Here is a 19,871-nt window from a genome sequence, read left to right as displayed (position 1 = left end):
GTCTGGGTCTGGGGTAGAGGAGGGCCGGGAGGAAGCCGCTTCCTGCAGCCCTGGCTCCTGAGAGCACTCAGGCTGAGCTCGAGCGGTTTCTTTCGCGCTATGGTTTTCTGAGCTCTCGCAAGGCCAAGATTCTTTGATCCAGAAAACTTGATCAGGTTCCTGAACCTTCTCCAAGCCCACCTGTGTGCCTCCCGGTGCTAACACAGAGCCCGGCCCAGCACCTGCCCGCGCCTGCCCACGACCCTGGCCACCCGCATCCCTGTGTGGCCTCGCCTGCCCTGACTTTCTCCCGGGGACTTTCTGCTCACGGCCCCCCCTGCAAAACCCCACTGCAGAGGTCCCCATGCCCGGCGTGCAGGCCCTGACCACAGTCTTCCCCAGGCTCCAGGAGGTGCCCCGAACGGTGTCTCCCTCAGCAAGCCCGGCGCTCACACCGGCGGGGCCCACGGCTCCAGGCTGCGAGCAGGGCGGCCTCGCTGTCTCGGGCTGCGGCTGCCGCTGAACAGCGTCATCAGGGAGCCACAGTGTGTGAGTGTGTGACTGTGCGTGTGTGCGAGTGTGACGGTGTGAGTGTGTGTGTGTGACTGGGGGACTGTGTGTCTGTGTGATTGTGTGAGTGTGGTTCTGTGTTAGTATGATTGTGTCTGTATATTAGTGTGTATGTGAGTGTGTGTGTTAGTGTGAATGTGTTAGTGTGACTGTGTGTGTATGAGTGTGACTGGGGGACTGTGTGTTATTGTGATTGCGTGAGTGATTGTGTCTTAGTGAGTGAGATTGTGTGTGTATGTTAGTGTGATTGTGTGATTGTATGTGAGTATGAGTGTGTGTAGCTGTGTGTGATTGTGTTACTGTGGCTATGTGTGTGATTGTGTGTGTATGTTAGTGTGACTGTGTGTAAGAGTATGATTGTGTGACTGTGTGTGAGTGTGTGTTACTGTGACTGCGTGTGAGTGGTTGTGTGTGTATGTTAGTGTGACTGTGTGTGTGTATGAATGTGTGTGGCTGTGTGTGTGTGTTACTGTGACTGTGTGTGAGTGGTTGTGTATGTGTTAGTGTGACTGTGTGTGTGTATGAGTGTGTGTGGCTGTGTGTGTGTAACCCGCGGCAGCTGTGTCACGTTGACAACATGAACTGCCCATCTTTCCGGGGGGATGGAGTGATCATCTACGCGAGGCAGTGAATTAAAACTGTCACCACCTTATTACGTCTTCTCCGAGGACACATCTCTTCCTCCACAGGCAGTGCCGAGTGCACGCCGGGGCCAACCGTTGCCAAGGAGGCTGGTGCCGGAGGGGCCCAGGCCCTGCTGCCCTGTGCCGGGGACATCCCGGTCTTTGCTATGCCCCGTGCTCGGCCCAATGCCTCCCCCGTGGACAGTGAAGACCGAGGGTGGCGGCTGCTCCCCAGGCTGCTGGCCCTGCCGAGAGGACGTGGGGGCCAGCGCGGGAGTCCCACGGTCCCTGTCCACGGTCCTTTCAGCACCAGGTAGCAGAAGGAAACAGAGCGCCCAGGGGCGGGGCCGTGAGTTCTTCCCCTCCCAGCCTCCCCTCCGCCGGGGAGAAGACCCCTCCTCTCTGTGAGTCACACACAGGAGCCGCTGTGGGGTCCCCTTCCGAGCGCGCTCAGAGTTGGCTGATGAAGAAAACAGCCCAGTTGGTGTGAGAAGCTACGCTGGAAACGAATGCGGGTGCCTGTTAAAAGCTTCCCTTCTCACAGAGCCACCCTCCTCATTAAATCAATAATTACGTTTTATTGAATTCAATGCTCTCCAGCAAAAATCAGCACAGAGCCTTTGGAAAACTTAATTTAGGCCAGTGGCGGGTTGGGGGAGCCGGGGAGGACGGGGGAACAGGTGGGGGCTGGGCAGGAGACTGGCAGGGGAGGAGGTGCACCAGCCGGAGCTGCAGGTTTTGGGTTTGGGGTGGGGAGGATCTTGAAGCCCCAGCTTCCGGAGGGCCGTCTCCCCTGCTGGCTCCAGGCCCCTGCTGGCTTCTGCTGGCAGCTCCCGAGGGGAAAGGCGAGTGGAGCCTTAGCTGTCTGTTTGCCTAAACGGAGTCCAGCAGCTGGACAGGGACCACTGGCCGGAGTCCTGGTCTGTTCTGGGCTCTCAGTCTCGCCCTCCCACCTGGCCCGGGGCTGACCCAGCACCTTCCTCCTCCATCCCCTCAGTGGCTGCCATGGCTCCGGGGTCACACATTGACCGGTGGGTGACGGGGATGAGTGAGCAGGCCAGTGGGGACTCAGGAAGGCTGGGAAGAAGTGTGCCTGGAACTTGAACGGGGTTCCCACCCCGCTGGCTGCGCAGGCCAGAGTATGGTCCTTGCAGGACGCTCTGCACAGCGGCACTGCCTGCACCTGGGCCAGCCGCCCTCCCTCCCTGGGCCAGCCGCCCTCCCTCCCTGGGCCAGCCGCCCTCTCTCCCTGGGCCAGCCGCCCTCCCTCCCTGGGCCAGCCGCCCTCCCTGAGCCGCCCTCCCTCCCTGGGCCAGCCGCCCTCCCTCCCTGGGCCAGCCGCCCTCTCTCCCTGGGCCAGCCGCCCTCCCTCCCTGGGCCAGCCGCCCTCCCTGAGCCGCCCTCCCTCCCTGGGCCAGCCGCCCTCCCTCCCTGGGCCAGCCGCCCTCCCTGAGCCGCCCTCTCTCCCTGGGCCAGCCGCCCTCTCTCCCTGGGCCATGGCCCTGCCCTCGGGCTGCAGCTCACGTCTGCCCCGCGAGATAACTGTCCCACAGCCCTGCCTTCCCCGAGCCCCCCAGAGCTGCTGTTCTGATTTTGTTCTCCTGGGCTCTTACTGCTCGTGTTCCCCTTGGTGCCTTGTCTGTTCCTCCGGCCAGGACCGGGAGCTCCTGGATGGCAGGGTGCACCCTGTCTCCTTTACCCTGGTGCTCATCCGCCAGCCTAGGGAGAACCAAGAGCATCACACTGAGGCTGCAGCCGGGAGGACAAAGCCTCGGGCAGCCTTGAAGACGGCTGCGGGGTTCCGTGAGGCGGTGGCTGTACCAACACCTCAGCTGCATGCCGGGGCCATGTCATCTGCTCCTAGGGAGCTGTGATGGGTGCTGGCCGGAGTGACGCTGCCAAGGCCCTCTCCAGGGTATTCAGGGAAGCTGGGGCTCACAGATGGTTAACCAGGGCTCATGGGTTACCGCCGAGCCCAGTCCAGAAGTCCACATGCACGGGGTGGAGGGTTAGCCACAGTCAGCCTCGTTCAAAGCTCAGACATGCGTGTGTCTGAAATCTGCGTTGGCAGTGACCTCCTGAGCTAGTGCTACTCCATTCTGTCCTCTTCCTCCTCTTTCTTCTTCTTCCTCTTCCTCCTTCTCTCCTCCTCCTCCTCCTTCTTCTTCCTCTTCTTCTCCTTCCCTTCCTCCAAAGATTTATTTATTTCAGAGTTAGAGAGAGAGAGAGAGAGATCTTTCATCTGCTCGTTCACTCTCCAAGCGGAACCAGGCTGGAGCCAGGAGCTTCTTCCAGGTCTCCCACAGGGGTGCAGGGGCCCAAGCACTTGGGCCACCTTCTACTGCTTTCCCAGACCACAGCAGAGAGCTGGACTGGAAGTGGAGCAGCCGGGACATGGACCAGTGCCCACATGGGACGCCAGCCAGTGCTGCAGGTGGTGGCTTCACCCACTGCGCCACAGCGCCGGCCCTGTGACCTTCCTCTTTAACACAGCACGAAGTGGGTGAATGAACGCTTTCCCAAGCAGCAGAGCCCTACCCATAACTGCAAACCTCCTGAACTTAACAGGGGCATGTAACGCTCAAGAGGGATCCTAGATGTTTTCAGGTGTTCCAAGAATAGAACTTGACACCACTTCAGAGGCACCTTGGGAGAGCAGGTGCCTGAATCTAATTCGAATGGAGCTGGGTGGTGTGTGGGGAGCTGGAGATGCGTGGAGGATGTGACCGTACAAATCCGCAGAGGTTCACACAAGGGAGAAATCTCCTAGCTCCATAAACCACACACCACTTCTCATTAGAAGACTGAGGGTAGCTAAGGACTAGTGAGGCAGAATTAAAAATAACTCAAGTTAAAGAAGCAGATACCCCACAGGAACCATCTAAGCCACTTCTCAAATTCAGTGTCTCTTGTTGGCTTCCAACCTGAATCCCCGGTGTCCCTGCAAGGCAGGCAGACGGGGCCTGTGCAGGTGCTCCCGACATCGGCGACAGCTGGTCCTGGGAGGGGCGGGCAGGTGTGTGCAGGCCGAAAGGGAACAAGCAGGGTGAGACTTCTCCATCCAGCTCCTCCCACACTGGCGCATCTCTGCAGGCCTCAGGAAGTTTCCGCAGAGATGGTCAGAGGGCAAAGACACCAGGGAGCCCATCGGACAACTCGTCCCGAGTCGGCTCGAGACTCAACGGTTCTCAGCTCCAGAGCTTGGAGACGCTTGCCCCAGAAGGAGAGGACAGTGGCGCCTGAAGCTCCCCTGGGCTTAGCCACCTGCTGAGGCTGTGTGCTCTGAGAGCAGTCATTGAGCGTGTGGCTTCAAAGCCTGCAGTCTTGGATGGACAACGAGGGGACTGTCGCCGACCCTCTGGAAGGACCAGCCAGCAAAGGCAGCGACTGTGGACAGGGGATCAGCATCTTCCTCTGTCGCTGACCCTCTGGGAGGACCAGGCCAGCAAAGGCAGCGCCTGTGGACAGGGGATCAGCGTCTTCCTCTGTTGCTGACCCTCTGGGAGGACCAGCCAGCAAAGGCAGCGACTGTGGACAGGGGAGCAGCATCTTCCTGGACAGAACCAGCTTTCACGTCGGAACTGTTTGGAGACTGCAAGCAAACCAGCCCTGAACCCGTGGTTTCCGGTGCAGTGGCCGCTGCCTGGCGGGGGATGAGGGCTGGCTGAGCCCTGCAGGGAATGCGCCTGGATTCCGAGGTGTCAGGGGCTGTGGGGTGAATGTGTGTAAGGGACTGGTTTCTAACAGTATTTGCCAGGTGGGAGTCCGGGTGCTCCTCCCTGCAGTCTTTGAGGGAGGCGCAGTCACCTCTCATTCATAGGGGAGGGGACGGGGTCCCAGGGGGGCTCAGCGTCCAACCCCAGCCGTGCAGGGTGGAAAGGGGTGGCCGTTTGCGACGCATTTCCACACCTGTCCCAGGCTCAGCGCTGACACCCCTACAACGAGAGCAACCGCGGGGTCCACACGGGAAAACGTCTCACAGCCTCAGCAGGTGGCCAAGTCCAGGGGAGCTTCAGGCGCCCCTGTGCCCTCCTGGGGCGAGCGTCTCCAAGCTTCGGAGCTGAGAGCCGTGAGAGGCTTCAGGAGCAGCATGCGGCTGGGCAGACTTGTGAGAGGGCTGCAGTGCAAGGGCTCGGGGTGACCGCGGAGGGGACCCCGCGGCCTGGGTGCGTGCGTCTCAGGGCGTCTCGTGGTGTCTCGTGGCATCTCGTGGTGTCTCGTGGCATCTTGGGTCATCTTGGGGCATCTTGGGGCATCTCGGGGCATCTTGGGGCGTCTGGTGATGTCTCAGGGCGTCTCTGGCATCTCGGCACTGCCTTCCGTGCTGCTGGGTGGGTGGCAGGGTCCCAGCTCTGGGATCGGATGGGGCAGGCGGGACGTTCCTTCTGGCCATCTTGTCCAGGACGCTGGGGGACCGCAGCGGTGTGTGGGGGCGTCAGGGCCGGCTTTGGGCGAGAGGGGCTCCGGCCTAGACGACCAGCCTGAGCAGGAGGAGTCGTGGGCTCTGCGAGCTCCCTGAAGGAGGAGGGGGCAGGAGAAAGGGGGCGCGGAGAGAAGGTCGGAGAGGGGCCTGCGTCCGGGGCCTTCCGAGGGCTCCTGGTTCACACGCTGAGCATAGCGCCTTCGTGGTGAGGGCGGAGCTGCAGCACCCACTGGGCACGCGGACACAGCCGAGGACGGGGCTCACGGCGTCACGCTGGTGCGAGGTGCTGTTCAAACGCGAGCCAGTCCAGCACATGAGGACACCCGGCACCTGCTCTTTCCCAGGCACTGCCCTCTCCTCCAGGCCAGCGGCCAAAGGCGATTCTGGGCCCGAGGATGACCGCCACGCACACACACACACATACACACACACACACACACCCCACACGCACACACCACGCATTCCACCCACCCACACACCCCACACACATACACACACCACACATTCCACACACACACACCCCACACACACAGATGCACATATCACACACACACACACCCCACACATACGCACACCACACATTCCACACACACACACCACACGCACACAGATGCACATATCACACACACACACCCCACACACATATACACACACATCACACACACACACCCCACACACATACACACACCACACACACACATATCACACCCACACGCACACAGATGCACACATCACACACACACACCCCACACACATATACACACCACACATTCCACACACACACCCCACACGCACACAGATGCACATATCACACACACACACCCCACACACATACGCACACCACACATTCCACACCCACACACCACATGCACACAGATGCACATATCACATACACATGCCCCACACGCATACACACACTACACATTCCACACACACACACCATGCCACATACACACACATACACACACATACACCACATACCATGCACACACAAATACATATATCACACATATCCCACACACATACACACATACACCACATACCGCACACACACAAATATACATATCACACACACCACACACATACACACACCATACATTCCACACACACATACACACACCATACCACATGCACCCACACACTCATACACCACACACCACTAGCACACACAAATACACACATCACACACGTGCATACACACCCACACACACCCATACACAAATACACACACACTGAAACACCATACATCATACACACACGCCACACACGTGCACATTCTCTACACACACATACACACATATAACATACACACCACACATACACACAACACATACTGAACACTCACACCACGCATTCCACACTCAGCACACCGACACCACATACATGCATCCATGTACCACGCGTGCACACACACACTCTCACAGAAAGCCTTGGTGTGGGGCTTGCTTGGTGTGGCTGGGAACACGAGGCGGCTTCCTGTGTGGCCCCGGCTCCTGTGTTCAAGTCTGACCCCGGGTCTGGTTTGGCTGCTGTCTGACACAGCATAGCCTGGCGGGCTTCGACACAGCAGGGTCTGTGGGGATCACGGCTCTGGAGGGAAGTCCCAGATCCGTGCACCAGCGGCACAGGTGCTGCTGAGGCCCCTCCTGGCTCCCAGCACCCCCCTTGCCCTGCATGGTGAAAGGGGGTTCCCTTATGGGGGCGTGGATCCCATCCTAATCATGCCCCAAAGCCCCACCACGTGGGGGCTAGGACTTGGCGCATGAGGGCTGGGGGAGCTCCGGGTGCCCCATCTCAGCCCAGGGGGCCCGGATTCTGGGTACGGTAGGCGTTCCGGGTGGACACACCCGGGTGTGGGAGGCCTCGGGGGAAGCCCGCCTGCTGCTGTCGGGGCTGGACTTGTGGCCTCCTGGGCTGTGAGAGGCCTTGGTGCTGCCCCTGGCTGGCCGTGGCCCTCTGTTAGGGAAGCTCAGACACCAGGCACGCCTAGAGCTGCATCCGCTAATGAGTCCACCAACATCATCATTGTGGATGCTGCCACAGAGAACAAACCAGAAACAGGGGCCCTGGTTCCTGTGCGGGAGCAGCCGTGCCAGACTGGAGGCAGTTCCGGCCTCAGGTGGCCGTGTGGAGTGGATCAGTCTAAACGCACAGGGCTGCTGCCACCTGGAGGTCAAGGTCAGACAGTGGACAAGTCAGGGCAGCCCGGAAGAACCTCAAAATGTAGGGGACGGAGCCCTTGCCAAGGCCCGCGTGTCCCCGAGGGCGGGGCAAGTGCAGGAGAAGGCCAGGAACAGCCTCAGACAAGCAGGGGCAGCAGAAGGTGGGAGGGAGGAGGAGGAGCCGGGTGGCAGCACCACCAGGACGACAGGTGCTGGCCCGAGCCCCTGTCCAGGGCTGCTGCTCCCACAGCAGGGAGCTGGTTTCCAGGGTGCTGTCCGGGAGACACAGGCGGCAAAGTGGTCCATCGGGGCAGGCAGGCTGCTGGGTGCGAGCTCAGGTCAGAGAGCAGGGCCCGACAGGCTGAAGAGAGACCCTCGGTGCCTACTCCCCCAGGGGCAGACCCCTTGCAGGGACACCAGGGGTTGGCGCTGTCCTCCAGGCGTCTGTCTGCTCAGTGTGTCCATGGACGCACAGCTGCTCTGGGAAGCACTCGGGCTGACCCTGCTTCCCGGCCGCTTCCCTGCGCTCCGGCCGGGGCCGGCGGGATCCTCCGGCACTTCTCATGGAGCTGCGCACGGGCTGGGGTCATGCCAGAGTCCTGGACGGGGAGTGGGGAGAGGGGAGCTCTTGGCTTTGCCACAAACCAGCTGGGCGACCTGGGGCGATGGACGCGGCCTATCTGGGCCTCACACGGTTCAGATAAGATCCCTCTGAGGCTCATTTGGGTCCAAACACTTTGTGGTCCCAAGAAGGCCGTGCTGGGAGTGTGGGTGCATTCCGCCGGTGTGCGGGCAGGGATCCAGGCTCCGGCTCCGCCTGCCAGCTGTTTGCCCTGGGGACGTTTCCCCACGGCTCTGAGTCCCGGCTGTTCACCTGTAAAATGCAATGAGAGAACTAAACGTGTGTGTAGTCAAACAGCGTGCTCAGAGTGTGCCGGATACAGACACGCTGGCTCTGGTCCCGGCCTTCCCCTTTGTCTCCAGCAACCGCGGAAACCTGCTCAGCTTCCAGGGAATTCGGGGTCCCCCACCCCCTTCTTCCTTTCCTCCACCTGCGTTTCCTGAGCACCCTCGGGCCCTGGGACCTGAAGAAGGATGGGATCCGCCCGGGACAGAGCTTGGGGCAGTGTGTGTGGGGGGGTGGGAGGCTCCAGGATTGGTTCAAGGACACTTGGGAAGCTGAGTAGGGGAGACAAAGGGACCTGCCCCCAGAGGAGGGCATCGGGGACGTCTGTGAAGGAGACTGGGGGCACCTGGCAGAGGCGGAGGGGAGGTGAGGGGCTAGGGGAACGCCCTGGGATGCTTTCCTGAGGCTTGGCAGGCAGAGCTGGCAAGGGTGGGCTCAGGTCGAGCCATTAGCTCCCCAAGGTTCAGTGGGCGGGTGTGGAGCTGCAGGGCGGGGCTGCACGGACACCAGAACCCCTCGCCTGGCCGGGTGTCTGTGGAGCCACATCTGGCTGGGACACACCTCCGGGGTGCCAGCTCTGCCTGGCCTGGCTGGCTGTCCTGAGCGGAGGGCGGCAGGCGCCAAGCACACGCGTAACCCTACCCAGGCTGCCGCGCCAGAACCTGAGCCGCAGGCCGACAGCCCTCTCCCTGCGGATGACGTCCGAGCCACCGGCTGGTGGTGATGGTGCCGGGAGCCAGGGGGGCCGGGTGCGAGCCCAGGGCTGTGCACTGGCCTCTGGGGCGGCCTGCGCTTCGGGCCACAGCGCCACCCGGGACTCCCCGGCCCTGCCTCAGGCTTGGGGCCCTTCCTTTTCCCCAGGAGCTCGTTCCGGGCGATGGATCTCGGGCGGTCCCTGCTTTCTGGGAGAAGCATGTGGTGGGAGGGTTACAGGGTTTGGGCTTCTTCGCTACTAAAACGTGTTGTTCCCTACTTGGCTCCAGAAGAGCTGATGGAAGGGAGGCGGGGTCGGTGCTGGGAGGAGACCCGCGCCCTGCTCTGCTGCTCGGCACCAGGACGGTGGCTGCGCTTGGTGCCCGGGCGGCGCTCCTTCCCCTCCCCTCCGCCTCCTTCCGGTGGGCAGTCTCCTCCTGGGCTGGGGGAGTGGCCAGGCTTCCTCTGAGCTCAGGGGAGGAGGCGTTGGTGAGGGGAGGACCTGTGGGTGCATCCGTGGGTGCTGGAAGCCACGCCCGCACTGAGCTCCACCCCGGCGGGCGAGCCGTGAGCTCCGAGTGGGTGAGCAGCCCTCCTCGGGTAGTGGCTCCTATTCTGCCCTGAAGATTCGTGCTGCCAGAGCTGACGGTTTCTCAGGGCGTCACGGACAGGTGCAATTGTTGCCAGAAACAGAACACAGCCGATGCAAACCAGCCCCTCTCGCTGCCGTTAATGGGTGCTCAGAGTCACTTCCCTCGGTGTGGGGAAGTAGTGTGCGGGCGTGGCTCGTAAAAGGACGCTGCCCTGTGGGGATCCGCTGCCGCTCTGTGTCCTTATGTAAAGTCTGCTCGGGTTTTACAGGGGCCAGCTGGGCAGTCACACCCACCCAGGTTTTGGCACCCAGAGCCAGAGGACAGGTGTGGCTAATCCCCGAGGCAGGGTCAAGTGCACATTGGATTCCTGCTGCTATGGAAAATGGCAGACCCCAAGCCCGCTTCGGCAGGTCCTGGCAGGGGGTGACGAGGTTTCGCAAACTCTGAAGAGCTCAGCATTAAGATTCCACGTCCTGCTCCAAGAGGCTTTCCCGTCCGCCAGCGCGGATCTCCGGATCTCCGTCCCGGCTCCGCTTCCCTGCTGAGGGAGCGGCCCCAGTGCTCCGCGCCCCCTCCCCAGAGTGAGTTTGTGAATTCAAAGAAACCCACTGGGCATGCCCATTCTTTTATTTTTTGTTTCAAAGCTCTGGAACTTGGGAGAGAAAACCATGGAGGCCCAGCTTCCATGAAGAATTGAAAGCTGGAATCCAATGCAACTCCCACAAGTTAAACACTTAATGGCATGCAAATTCGAGCTCCTATTCTTGTGAATCACGGTAATGAGAACTGGTTCCAGCCGGCCGGATCCGACGCTGCTGTTTTTTGCCCCACGCTTCTGTAGTTTTGTGGGGAGCAGCTCGGACTAGACTAAGTTACTGGAATTAAGACTTATTCTATGCATCTGCTCTCCTCTGTGGGGAGCAGCTCGGACTAGACTAAGTTACTGGAATTAAGACTTATTCTATGCATCTGCTCTCCTACAATATGGCGCTGGGAGAGGAGAAAACAGCTTCTACCCAGCTGCCTCCAGTTCAACCAATTAACTGTAGGACTTGCTCCTGATTGGAGAGCAGCGTACTCAGCCGAGTTGGGATTGGCGGAGGAGGACTATAAAGGAGGAGAGAGACGGCATGCACCAGGAACATCTATGGGGAACATCTAGCTGAAGGAACACCTGTGCAGCCCCCGAGACGAGCCGGCCGGCGGTGTGCCGCTCCCCTGCGGAAGTGGGGAATGTGGCCAGGGGGAACTGCCCTTCCACGGAGGTGGAAGGGATAGTAGCCAACCCGGGAAGAACCAGCAGCAAACCCGGGGAGGGCCGAGCAGACGAAAGAACAGCGCAGGGTCTTGTGTCGTTCCTCCATGAAGAGGGGGAGCGACATAATGGTGCCGTGACTCGGATATGAAGCCTAGGCAGGGTTTAGTGTCGTTCCCCCATGAAGACGGGGAGCGACATAATGGTGCCGTGACTCGGATAGGAAACCTAACTCGGATAGGAAACCTAGGACGGATATGAAACTTAGGAGGGAAGAAACGGGAAGAACTAGGGAAAATATCGGAGAGAGAAACTGGCAAACAGCCTAGGGAAAAGCCGGACGAAAAAGGAGCCGGAGGAAGCTGTTGAAAGCCTAGGCATAGACTCGGATGCGGACTGCGGGGGGAAGCTGGGAGAAATCTCTAAGGTCGAAAGCGAAAGTGAAAGCTAGAACAAACAGACTCGGATGCAGACTGTGGGGAGAGGCCAGGAGAAATGAGGGAGGAGTATTGTTGGAAGAAAGCTTGGGGAAACATACCGGGTAGAGAAAAATGTTAGGGAAATTGAAGCCGCGGGGGGCAGGCCGAGGCGGAAACGAAAGCCACTTTGGGATTCTCAAGTTAGCCCGGGAATAGGGGGCGAAAAGTTAAAACCAGAAGCTGAGACGCAAGCCAGATTGGGATCCGTCTGATTAGCCCGGGGAGCAAAGGACGGAAAGCCAAACCGTGGGGCGGAGACGTACGCTGGGTTGAATTCGCCAGGCTAGCCCGGGGCGTGAGTAGATAGGGAACGGGGCTGGCGTAGGCCGTGGTTCAGACGCGAAAGGGTTAAGCGTGGAGACCGCGGACCGCGCAAAGCCGGGATATCAACACCAAAAAATAAAAAGAAAGGGGGATCTGTGGGGAGCAGCTCGGACTAGACTAAGTTACTGGAATTAAGACTTATTCTATGCATCTGCTCTCCTCTGTGGGGAGCAGCTCGGACTAGACTAAGTTACTGGAATTAAGACTTATTCTATGCATCTGCTCTCCTACAATATGGCGCTGGGAGAGGAGAAAACAGCTTCTACCCAGCTGCCTCCAGTTCAACCAATTAACTGTAGGACTTGCTCCTGATTGGAGAGCAGCGTACTCAGCCGAGTTGGGATTGGCGGAGGAGGACTATAAAGGAGGAGAGAGACGGCATGCACCAGGAACATCTATGGGGAACATCTAGCTGAAGGAACACCTGTGCAGCCCCCGAGACGAGCCGGCCGGCGGTGTGCCGCTCCCCTGCGGAAGTGGGGAATGTGGCCAGGGGGAACTGCCCTTCCACGGAGGTGGAAGGGATAGTAGCCAACCCGGGAAGAACCAGCAGCAAACCCGGGGAGGGCCGAGCAGACGAAAGAACAGCGCAGGGTCTTGTGTCGTTCCTCCATGAAGAGGGGGAGCGACATAATGGTGCCGTGACTCGGATATGAAGCCTAGGCAGGGTTTAGTGTCGTTCCCCCATGAAGACGGGGAGCGACAAGTTTGGGTGTGAGTGATGTGCAGGCATGCGGATGATTCCGGATTCCTGCGCGGGTGGCGAGGTTGCCGAGGCTGGGGTGGGCGGCGAAGGCGAGGGGGTCGGAAAGGCAGAAGGGAGAGCAGCTGGGCTCCCGGGCTGCTCAGGGCTGGGGCTCCACCCCCAGCTGCCGTGGCGCAGGGGTGGGGCTGGAGGTGGCGGAGGGCTGGGGCTCGGGCCTTTGGCTGGCTGTCTCGGTTCATGCAGGCCCCCACGGTTCGTGCAGGGTGGGCTTCCCCGGCCCAGCCGGCGAGGAGAGTCTGTACCGGGAGTCACGTGCCCTTGCACGTATTCCACGGGCGTGCAAACCGGGAGGTGGAGGGCATGGTGGGGTCTGGCGGTGTCACCGTCATCCCACAAGGGCTGGGCAATGTCCAGCTCTGTCCGGCCTACGTAAGGCCAAGGTCACGGAGCGTGAGTCCTCCCTCACTGCCGCCCAGACACCCCCGCCCGTTCTCAGGTGTTTCACAGTCCCAGAAGGGACCCTGCCTTGTGTGCAGGTCGACTGCAGGTGGAGGGAATTTCAAACGGTTTGCTTAGTTACTCCCAACAGAACAGTGAGACGGGAACGGTGCCCGCCACACCAGCCCCTCACGGATGCGTGTGGGGGCAGGAGGTGGAGCTGTGGGGAGCCAAGGCCCTGCTGGATGAGTGTGGGCTGGAAACAACGAAGCCGTCCAGGAACTTGGTCTTTTCCGGGACGTTGCCCCCTTGCCCCTGACAACCTGGCCGTGAGTGAGTGCTTCAGCTCTGGGCAGGTGCAACGGCCAGAAGCTCCGGCACAGGCTGCACACGCCTCCCGGGGTGGGGGCCCAGAGTCTGTGGGGCTCACACCGCCCCGGGACCCCCAGGCAGCTCCAGCAGAGGCTGCCACTCAGCGGCAGAACTGGAAGACGAGCTCCCCTGAGGTGGACCTGGACAGAGGGGCTGGGGGTCTCTGAGCCTCCTCTGGCTCGAGTGGTCTCCTACTGAGCCATCCTGGGCCTGGGGAAGCCTTGCGTCGGGCTCTATCAGTCTCTCACAGCCTAGTATGAATAAGGACAGGGGAAAGGAAGGTGCCAGGTGCTCCACTCTGTCGGCAGGGGGCAAACTCACATTTCCATGGAGAGGGACGACAGTGGGACATGGGCACGGACTTTACCCGTGTCCCTTCCCCACTTCACAAACCTTCGCTGTGCTCCAGTCGCACGTTAGGGATGACGGAGCGGCTTTGCCTACCTCGGCTTCCTCTGCAGCGTTGGGAGTCTTACCTCACGCCCAGCACGCAGACTCCCGCACACCGTGTGCCTTCCACACACCCCACTGCGGCTCTCTGCAGCCTGGGATCCCCACGAGGCCCAGTGCAAGGCCCACGTTCCTGGGAAGTTTCCCCAGCACCTCCAGGAAGGAGAAGCCGCTCGGGACCGCCCGGCTCACGCTGCAAAGCTGAGGTCGGCCCTTGCACCCCCACCTGCTCCTCTGGGAGGGCAGGGCCTGCATTTTTCCTCCTGACCTCTCTGACGTCTCCCCGGGCCTGATGCTAGCGACCACCAGCAGCCGCTGAGCTCTTGTTCTGTGCCAGACACCGGGCTGCACATTTCATCGTCCAGATCCACTTTAGTAATGAGAAACCGAGGCCCAGAGGACTGATAGAACTTGTCACAATCTCAGCTTGGAGGGGCACTGACCTGTGCGACTGCGGAGACTGCCCTTAGCTGCTGTGCTGTGGGATTCTACACGGCCCCTACCGCAGAGCTATCATGGGCACGTGGCTCTGAGCTGCAGGACCGTGTCACCGTCGGAGCGGCCAGCCCTCACAGCCACACCCAGGGAAGCCACGTCCCTGTCTAGTCGGCCTCTTCCTCCTGTGGTCCTGGCCTGCAGTTTCGCAGCCTCGCTTGAAAAGGAGTAGGAATTCGGGCTCGGACGGGCGGCCCCGATGGCTGACATCTCTATTCCTCCTCTGCCCCTGCCTGGGAAGCCTGACCCGAGGAGCCCTTGCTTCCAACTTGCCTGTGACCTGATACCTCGGCGCTGGGGCCCAGAAGCCACGAGGCCTTGGGCTGGCCCAGCCGCAAGGGGCTGATGGACATTCCACACCTGTCAGCACTGCAGGTCTGGTCCCTGATGAGGCCAGGCAGGGGTGGGGGAGAGAGGAACGGGCTTGGCTTTCCCTGAAGAACTTTGTAAGGTGTCCATGGCAACAAAACTCGGAGTGGACGCCGAGTAGCACTGGCCTGCTGCCTCACAGGACCAAGGAGATGGTGACCTCTGAGCCGCTACTTGCTGACCAGGCTGGGAATAATGGCAGATGCCGGCCTGGTGCAAGGCGCTTCCCTTATGCTGGACGCCAGAGGGGCCCAGCCCATGTACCCAGCACAGAGAGGGCTCCACTGGGCCTCGAAGGGCTCGGAGCCTGAGGGCGGACGTGCCCACACTCCCTCATCCGTGTGACATGATCACGACTCCAGTGTTGCATGTGTGCGCTTTGCGTTCATGTAAAAAGGAGTACTTGATTCTGCCAGCAAGCACGGTGGCATCGGGCAAGCTGCTGGAAGAAGACAACGCAGTTCAGAGCAGGACGGGGCAGGTGCTGCTCCCTGCCAGGGCGACGCCACCGTGTTGGCAGGGTGTGTGGCCAGGAGCCCGTGCTCAAGGATCTCAGGTGCCATCGCCAGGAGTGACAGCAGGAGCATCGCAGGACCAGAGTGGATGAGTGACCTCCAGACACGGAAAAGGAAGGGCTTAGGGTTCCTCCTGTAAAATGAGAAAGCGATATCTCCAAGGAGTAAATTTGGGGAAAGTATTGAAATGGCGATGAATCAGCAGAGTGGAGCGTGGGGAGACGCTGCACTCGGGGCAGGAGGCGGGGTTAGCTTTTGTGCTGTCACTCGTACCTGGGGCCACAGACCTCTGGCAGATGGCCGTAGCCGGTCAGCGCAGACAGAGGGGCTACGTGGCATCTCGCTGGTGTCCTGTCGGCTCGCGGTCAGAACAGGGCAGCCAGGAAGGTGCAGAAACAGAGACATGGATTCCGTAGTCAAGGGACTCAGCGGTCAACAGAAACAAACTCTGGGCTGCTGCACGAGAGCCGGGCTGGAGAGAATCTCCTTGAAGTGTGCTTGGGGGTTTGGAGGAGAATACAGCCATGACGCGCGCACAGATGGACGCCAGCGACCGAGAGACCGGACCTGGAAGAACGAACTGAACTGCGGTCTCACAGGTGGAGACTAAAGATCCGGAATTTAAAAACTGCTGGATGGGTCTAATACCACATGGAGAGGATGGGTAAGCAAACCAGAAATGGACAGAGTTTCCCCAAAGTGAAGAACAAAGAAAAAAGCCCTAAAAGACAAAAATAACCTCAAGACCCAGTGGTTATACACACACACACACACACACACACATATATATTTAATTCCAATCCAAGGAGAGGAGAAAAAATGGAGAAGATACGACCATTGTAAACCTAATGACTAAAAGGTCCAAAGTTTGTTAAAAAAAAAAAAAAAACCCAAACTTTAGGAATCAAGCAACTCATGGAACATAAGCAGGATAATTAAATGAACAAAGAAAATTACTGCATATAAATCCAGCCAAAGTCGAAGAGGAAGACCAGCTATGCACACAGCCAGAGAACAAGGCCAGATCACGCGCCGGGAGCAAGCACACCGGTGACCAGTTCTCTGTTAGAAAAGCGGCGGCGAGAAGGTCATGGAGTGATGGAGTGACACCTGCAGGGCGCGGCAGAGGGAAGAGAACGCGGGCCGGCTCGGGGAGCCGTGGCCAGGCTGCCGCTTGTGATGCCGGGTCCATACTGGAGTGCTGGTGCGGTCCGGCTGCTCCGCTTCCCATCCAGCTTCCTGCTGACCTGCCTGGGGAGGAGGCGGGTGATGGAGCAAACGTCTGGGTCCCTGCCACCCACGTGGGCGATGCAGCTCCTGGCTGTTGGCCTGGCCCAGCCCCAGCAGTTGTGACCAGCAGATGGAAGATCTCTCCCTCCCTCTCTCTCTCTCTCTCTCTTGCTCTGGCTTTCAAGTAAATGTATTATTTAACTAATCTTAAAAAGAAAAACTGTCAACCCAGAATCCCAAACTTTCATGTTTAAAAAAATGGTGGTGAGACAAACATTGTCCATAAAAGAAACCAGAGGTCATCTGTCGCCACTTCCGAGACACTGATGAAATGGTTTTCAAGCTGCAGACGGAAACCCAGATCTTTGGGAGGAAGGATGGTAGCCATGGGGGTGGGCACAAAGGACTGCTTTTTCTTCCCGTAATTTCTCTAATAGACTACGCCTGTTGTAGGTGAAATCTAGTGTGGGGTTTATAGCAAACGTAGTGCACTACATCCAACAACAACATCGAAGGGCGCAAGTGGGGGAGTACGCGGGGCTGTCCCGTTGTACTCGCCATGAGGCAGGACCGTGGTCACAGCTCAGGACGTAACGCTGAAGTGCAACGCGCAGAAGTAGAGATGGACACCCAGCAGCAGAATTAAAACAGAATGCTAAAAAATAGCGGTTACCCCAAAGCAGGCAGAAAAGTAGGGGACAAGAGCTGAAAACAGATGAGACAGAGGAGCAAAGCAAAACGACAGACGTGACCCCGGCCGCATCCACAAGCCCCGTGAATGCAAACGAATCAGAGGCACATTTCACGGCAGAGGTTGTTGGAGTGGAAAGAAAAGTAAAACTTCATTATGTCTCAAGTACAAGAAATGACCTTAACTTCAAGACAAAGCAGGGTTGAAGCAAAGGCTGGAGAAGGATGGGTCACCCCCCAAGCCCCGCAGGGCTGCAGGGGCACTGGCGTCGCAGAGGGACTCTAAGCCAGAGGGGGCCAGTTCCTCAGGAAGACACACACGTGACCCACGCAGCCCTGCGTCACCTCTGACGCCTGTCAGTCCACTCGGGCTGCTCTGTTGAAAACCCCACGGCCGGCCTGGTGCAACAGCATCTCCTCACTTCTCATGGTCTGGAACCCAAGACCCCAGCGGGGGACTCAGGCCCAGCAGGCTGACTTCCTGCTGGGTCTTCACACGGTCGGGGGCTCCCAGGGGCTCGTTCTTCTGGCCTGGTCACTTCCAGGCACCCCCTCTTGGTCCCATCACATCAGGGTTAGGACTTAGGGGCGGCGAGCATCTATGCCATCATGACCACCTGGACCTCGCTGGCATTCACAGATCGGTGCCGCGCACAGCTGCAGAACACACCTTCTACTCACGCACGAGAAGTGAGTCAAAAATCAGCTCACTAGGCTAATCCTCCGCCTGCGGCACCGGCACACCGGGTTCTAGTCCCGGTCGGGGCACCAGATTCTGTCCCAGTTGCCCCTCTTCCAGGCCAGCTCTCTGCTGTGGCCCGGGAGTGCAGTGGAGGATGGCCCAAGTGCTTGGGCCCTGCACCCCATGGGAGACCAGGAGAAGTACCTGGCTCCTGCCATTGGATCAGCACAGTGCGCGGTAGCGCGCCGGCCGTGCCGGCCATTGGAGGGTGAACCAACGGCAAAAGGAAGACCTTTCTCTCTGTCTCTCTCTCTCACTGTCCACTCTGCCTATCAGAAAATTTAAAAAAAAAATTTAAAAAAAATCAGCTCTCGCTGGGCGCTGACTTCTAGAATATATTCTCTGTCCAAATGGAATTAAATTGGAAATAAAATTAGTGATAAAAATGCTGGTAAACCCCCAATGCTTGTAGAAAGCCTGTGTCTGTGTGACCACGTGTCACACAGTAGAGAACAGTTTCAGCTGAATGACGGCTAACACACACGTGCAACATGAGAGATTCAGCTAAAGCAGCCACTGAGGGAGATCCACAGCTTTGCATGCTGACATCGTCAGGCAAGGAGAAAGAGTTAAAGCAACTGACCTACTTTTCTGCCTTAAAAGGCAATTGATTTATTTATGTTTATTTATTTGACAGGTAGAGTTATAGACAGAGACAGAGAGAAAGGTCTTCCTTCTGCTGGTTCACCCCCCAAATGGCTGCTACGGCCAGTGCTGCACCTATCCGAAGCCAGGAGCCAGGTGCTTCTCCTGGTCTCCCATGGGGTGCAGGGCCCAAGCACTTGGGCCATCCTCCACTGCACTCCCAGGTCACAGTAGAGAGCTAGACTGGAAGGGGAGCAACCGGGACTAGAACTTGGCACCCATATGGGATGCTGGCGCCACAGGCAGAGGATTAACCAAGTGAGCCACGGCGCGGCCCCAAGAGGCAATTTAAATCCAAAGTAAGTACAATGGAAAATATAACAAAGAGCAGAAATGCATGAAGTGGAAAGTGGAAAACCAGTAGAGACCATCTCAGAGCCAATGCTCATACTCTCACAACACAACTGCACACACACACAGACCCCTTGGGGGTGGGCTTCCACACATGAATTTGGGGGTTGCAGACGCTCAGACCTCAGGCTCCCCAGTCGAGGGGAGTTTCTCCTACAGCCATGGTGTTGGGGTGGCCTCACGATGCTCCCTCTGCCCTGGCTCACGTGCCGTGTGGCTCTGGCACAAGGCCTGGCTGTGGTGGGCATGGTGATGCTGTGTGAATCCCCCACTTCTAAACCCTGGGTTTTTTTCTTTCCCAAAGGACAGAATCTCTAGTTTTGGTCGACTCCTGCCGCCTGCAGATGGGGCTGCCCTTCTGCCTTGTACCTGGTGCGTCACGCTGTGTCTCCTGGCTGTGCCAACCTGCTGGGGCTGATCTCTGCACTGTAATCGCAGCCCTCTGCAGTACCTGCCATCCTGCACCTGCTGTGTTTGTTTCAGACATGCGTGGGAATGGCCAGAGCTCAAGAGCGTGAGTGCAAGTGCTCCCTTGTCCCCGTGCCCTCTGACCCAGGAGGAGTCGAGGCAGCGCCGCTGAATCCGTTCCCGCCACTCTTGTCCTTGCACGTCCAGGGCCAGCTCCACGGATCCACGGGTCTGTGCCCATGGGTTCAAACAACCTCGGATATTAAGATATTAACTAGTAATATCAAATATTAAAACATTACCGCAAATGTACTGACCATGTATTGATTTTTCCTTATCACAGCTGAACCACTGTTTGGACTGCATTTACGCTGTCAGGTACGGCGAGCAATCTGGAGGCGACTTGAGGGTGGAGGCGGTTTTTGCACAGGCTCTGTGTGAACACTGCACCA

At 58.9% G+C, this 19,871-nt stretch overlaps 2 long non-coding RNA genes across 2 annotated transcripts; one reads left to right on the top strand and one right to left on the bottom strand.

Moving 5' to 3' along the window:
* Positions 1–7,653: 7,653 nt before the first annotated feature.
* On the bottom strand, positions 7,654–9,771 carry LOC149122906 (uncharacterized). The gene is made up of 2 exons (XR_016218634.1): positions 9,638–9,771; positions 7,654–8,631 (listed from the first exon to the last, which is right to left on the bottom strand). It is a non-coding gene; the product is annotated as an uncharacterized LOC149122906 (long non-coding RNA).
* LOC149122905 (uncharacterized) lies at positions 9,562–19,731 on the top strand. Its single transcript, XR_016218633.1, has 2 exons — positions 9,562–10,531; positions 19,316–19,731. It is a non-coding gene; the product is annotated as an uncharacterized LOC149122905 (long non-coding RNA).
* The last annotated feature ends 140 nt before the right edge of the window (positions 19,732–19,871 follow it).

The sequence above is a fragment of the Oryctolagus cuniculus genome, chromosome 12, assembly GCF_051225735.1.
Source record: "Oryctolagus cuniculus isolate XC-2025 breed Fujian yellow rabbit chromosome 12, ASM5122573v1, whole genome shotgun sequence".
Lineage (NCBI taxonomy): Eukaryota > Metazoa > Chordata > Mammalia > Lagomorpha > Leporidae > Oryctolagus > Oryctolagus cuniculus.
This window is presented reverse-complemented; position numbering and strand designations above follow the sequence as displayed.